Below are 4771 nucleotides of genomic sequence, written 5' to 3' on the forward strand. Positions count from 1 at the left end.
ATGGGAAGGGAGGTGAGCTTGCAGCTGGCCAGCCGCGCAGGGGAGTCGAGCACGACCCGGCCATCCAATGGGCAGGCGCCGGGGCCGTCTGCGCCCTGCCTCCCTGCGGGCCCAGCGCCGCGGAATTCCTCGGGAGGTGGGAGGCGGCGGGCCATTAGAGATGCTTTCTCAGGATGTGTGAGGAGGCATTCACTGGACCGCAGTGGGAGGGCAGGTCTGGGGGGGCTGTGGAATTCTCCTTGAGTGAACAAGGGCGAACCTCCGTCTGGCAGCAGCGATGAAAGCCTAGGACACTCCCTCACTGCCGCCGCGGCAGCTCCTGTGAACGGCTGTGCCTAGGCTGGCACTGCCGGCCCTTCCCGCGTCTTTCTTCTGGAAGACTCAGTCCTATCCCTGTGGTCTGAAACAGCAGGCGGGAGAAGTGGCTCCTCCGGGAGGGTTGCCGGCCTTTAAGGGGACAGAGGATGCTCTCTGCAGGAGCCCCCCACCTGCCTACCTAGAGCGAAGTCGTCACCTCGGTGGAAAGGTGGCCAGGGAGACTGGTGCTACTTGCGAACCTCCCCCCAAACCCAGAAGGACCAGACGCCTGATGCCCTCCTGCCCACCCCTCGCCTGGAGAGAGCCCCAGCCTCTCTAGGGCAGCTGCACGCACGCTCCCAGGAGAATGGCCTGGCTCGGACGCCACGTGCCTTGCCTGGCTGCCTTGCTCCCAGCACACAGTGATGCTCAGTGGTTGCTCAGGAGGCCTGCCCGCAAGGACCAAGCCTGTGCCTCACCATGGCCCACCCACCTGCCAGCCTGGGGCTTCTGGTAGGTTCCGGAGCGAGTCCCGGGGGCCCTGGGAGTCCCTCTCCGTGCTCCCCTTTCCTGCATCATGGTGAATCGAGGTCACCCCCCAGCAGCCTTGCCAGTGATGGGGCCCCCCATCTTCTCTGCTCCAAGAGCCCACAGAAGAGCAAGCAGCTTGAAGATGAAGCCAATACACCAAAACACAGAAACGAGACCGGCCCGGAGGACCGCAGTCGAGTCATGCCCACTGACCAACCCAGACTGTCATCATTCTGCGTGCTAGCAAAACCCCTTAGCGCAGGGGCCCAGCCCTGGGCTGTGGACTGGTACCGGTCGGTCTGTGGCCTGTAAGAAGCTGGGCCACACAGCAGGTGAGGGGCGGGCCAGTGAGCAGAGCTTCAGATCTGTGCTTGCAGCCGCTCCCCAGCGCCAGCATCACCGCCTCAGCTCCACTTCGGATCCTCAGGCATTAGATTCTCATGGGAGCACCGGTCCCTGGTGCCAAAGGTTGGGGACCGCTGCTTTAGCATTTAAGAAAAGCAAGGAAAAGCACTAATAGCAGCAGCCGGGCCCCTGCAGCCGGCTCACTGCATCTGTGGCAGGGAGAGGCCTCCTGGCAGCAGCGCCCCAGGAGCCCCCACTCATCCATGCCTGGCACCCCCAAGTTGCTATCAGGACTGCATGCACAGTGGACAGACACCAGGCTGGGTTGCAAAGTCTCTACTGCTGGGGTCCCCTGGACCCTGGTGAAGGTGACAGGCACTACACCTCACCCCTGAGGCCTGGCACAGACCCCAGGAAGGATGGGCTGCCTGCCAAGCACCCAAGCCTTCACCGTTCGTATATGGGTGGCCTTGACGAGGGCAGCTCTGCTCTGGAAGTGGCCCTGGGGACAGGCAAGGACCAAGGGTGTGGTATTGGCCTCCTCGGGGCACCCAGTGTCCAGACCCAGCAGAGCCAGCAGGTAGGTGTCTGGAAGGGTCTGGAGGATAAGGAGCCAGATGTGGCCCCTGCCGTAGCGAAGCTGGCGGACAAGACAGAGGAACAAGGGGACGGGCGGTCAGGGCTGTGCAGTGGTGGCGGCTGCACGTGGCCGAGCATGTCTGGAGCCCGCCCAAGGGACCCCGTGAGGCCTGTGAGGGTCTGCGGGCCCGGAGAGGTGAGCAAAAGCAGACCAGGGCTAGGGTGTCCAGGGACCAAAGTGCAGAAGCCAGTCAGGTTCACGGATGCCCCCCAGAGCATCTGCCCCCCACCTACAGACCCCAGGCCCTTGAAAGGCAGGCTCGATGCCGGCAGCCACGTGGCCGGCAGGACCCCCAGCAGGTCCTGGCCCAGCGCCCCATGCTCACAGCCATCTGCGCATGTGCTGGGCCGGTCCTCTGCCTGGCCCCAGCCCCACTGTGGCTTCACAGGGAACAGAGGAGCCAGGAGAGGACAGAGCCCACGCCCCATGCCAGGTGCTCTGGTGCCACCAAGAGAGCAGAGACCTGCCTCCCAAGGTCCGGCTGTGAGGCATAGCCCAGGAGGAGTTTGGGGAAAGAAGATAGAGAGGCGACAGATACCCCTCCACGGCTGCCTTCGTTCCTGTCGCCCTCCTGGCCAGGGGCTCCAGCACCATGCCCCTCCTCCCCCAAGGCAGCTTTCCCCCGCCACCCCCACTGGCTTTTCTGCAGGCAGTCACTGGTCAGGGAACCTGCCTGTTTATTCTCCAGCCATCCCCATGGCAACAGCCCTGGGAGTTCTGCCCCCTCCCCGGAAGGGAACTGCCCAGAGCCACCCCTGGCCTCTCCCAGCCCTGGCTGGGAGCCCCCCACAGAGGGAGACGGGCTGAGGGCTGGCGGGGAGGAGACACAGGCTCCCCGAGGGGGCCTGGGCTGCTGGCGGGATCCGCCCCTGCACGTCATCTGGGTCCTGCGGGTGGACCGGAGGCCGCCCCTGGGCTGCAGCTGAGCCCCACCCAGAGGCTGGGGAGCGGCCAGCCGGGGCTGGAACCCTGTCCGGGACCAGCCAGACCTGTCCTCCTGCTCGGCCTCCCCAAGACCACCCTCTGGAGCCTCTCTGGGCCGGGGGCTACCTGCCAGCACCACGGCGGCCCCGCCCCAACTGTCCTTCGGGCTCGTGCCCCTGCCAAGCCCCAACTGCCGCTCCAGCTGCCACCGCCAACTGTCGCCCGTCTCCATTCCAAGTGCTCACCCCCAACCGTCCTTCCAAAACGCCACTGCCAACTGCCAGCCCCTTCCTTCCTGAGCCCGGCTCCCACCACCACCCCCGGGCCTGGCACCGGGTCTGCATTCCTGGCCTTCCCTCCAGGACAGAGGCTGGGCCACACCTGCCATGTGCCCAGGGAGCAGCTGGGGGCAGGAGGCAGGGGGCAGGGGCAGAAAGCTGGAGACGGGGCTGGGGGCCGAGGGCTGGCGCACAGGGGAAGGGCTGGGGAGAAGCAGAAGAGGCAGAGGGCAGAGCCAGCGCAGCGTGGGACTACGGCCAGGTCCTGGCCAGGGCGGGCACAGGGGGCTGTGGGCGGAGCTAGGGCCTGTCCTCTGGGGGTCTGCGAGCTGCTCCTCTGACCGCCAACCTTGGCCTGGCCTGACACCGATCAGGAGAGCTCCTTGCCCTCCTCCCTGCCAGGCCTCTCTGTGGGGGCCACCGCCCTTCCACAGCCTCAGGTGGGCTCACTCCTGGGTCCCAGCCGTCCGAGGCTGCCCGGGCCCCTGGGCCGGCCCGGTCCCTTTATGCTCTGACCTAACTCTGTGGGTTCTAGGCTTCACCTTGCTGTCCCCCTTCTTCTTTATACCTTCCTTCCGTCTTCACCCCACGGCCCCCATGGAGGCTCCCCTGATCCCCGCCCCTCCCCATGGGGGACCTCCACGGCCCACTCGCCCTGGGCCCAGAGCAGGCCACCCACCCAAGGTGGTCCTGGCCCAGCCGGCTGAGCCGGGAGGCACCGCCACCTCGCAGGTGCAGGCCTGGGCTGTAATTCCATCTTGGGGGTTCTGGAAATGGAGGCGGCAGGGCACAGCCAGTCCGCGATGCAGCCGGCGAGGGGAGCAGGGGCCTCAGCTCCGCCGGAGGGATGCAGCTGGCCGCAGGGCCGAGGCTCGCATTGCAGAGGCTGCTGATTGCTGCAGATAGCCGGTGGGTGAAAGGGACACCGTTTCTCCCCAGGGTCCCGTCCAGGAGCTGCCGGGTCGGACACTGTGGCTTGTGTCTGCAGAGCCCGACAGGTTTGATCGTGGGAGGACGGGGAGGCAGGGCACGTTACTCTGTGCTTTGTGTCCCCCACTGGGGAGCCATGGGGAGCCCTTGCCCAGGATCACCTGGCCCACCTCTTGTGCTAGGGGCTGGGAGAGGGAGGAAGAGAGGGTGACTGTGTCCCCAGAGGCCCACAGGATGAAGCCTCTGTCCTGTCCTGATGGGCACAGGCCTCCGCCCCCTCCACCAGAGGAGGGCCTTCTGGGGTCCCCTTGGAGGGCGTGCAGTGGCCCCAGCCCTGGGCAATGCCGACCTGCGGTCTCGACTTCACTCACTCGTTCAGCAACACTCACAGAGCACGTGGGACCTACCTTGTGCCGGGGCCCCTCAGCAGGAGCCAGACAAGACTCCTCGAACTTTGAGGGGGAGCCAAGAGGTGGACGGTCAGCCACGGGGTGAAGCAGAGCACTTCCGGCGGCAAGACGGACCCGGGGAGACGGCTTCGCAGAGGAATGGCTGGCGCCGGAGCCGGGGCAGGCCCAGGACGCACGTCGAGGGGGCCGGGGCCGGGGAGCTGAGGGGAGGGTGACCGCGCTGGGACCCTGTGAGCCTCAGAGTGCCCGCGTGGTGCTGGCCGGTCACCCAAGCAAAGCTTGTGCAGGGAATACACACACGCGTGGACACAGAGACGCAGACCCCGCCCGGGCGGCCGGCGCAAACGCGACCAGGAAGATGGGGAACTGAGTGCCAGGCGCGAGCCGCGGACGGGACGCTCGCCCTTCTGACGAGA

Source organism: Pteropus alecto, unplaced genomic scaffold (assembly GCF_000325575.1).
Source record: "Pteropus alecto unplaced genomic scaffold, ASM32557v1 scaffold45, whole genome shotgun sequence".
Classification (NCBI taxonomy): domain Eukaryota; kingdom Metazoa; phylum Chordata; class Mammalia; order Chiroptera; family Pteropodidae; genus Pteropus; species Pteropus alecto.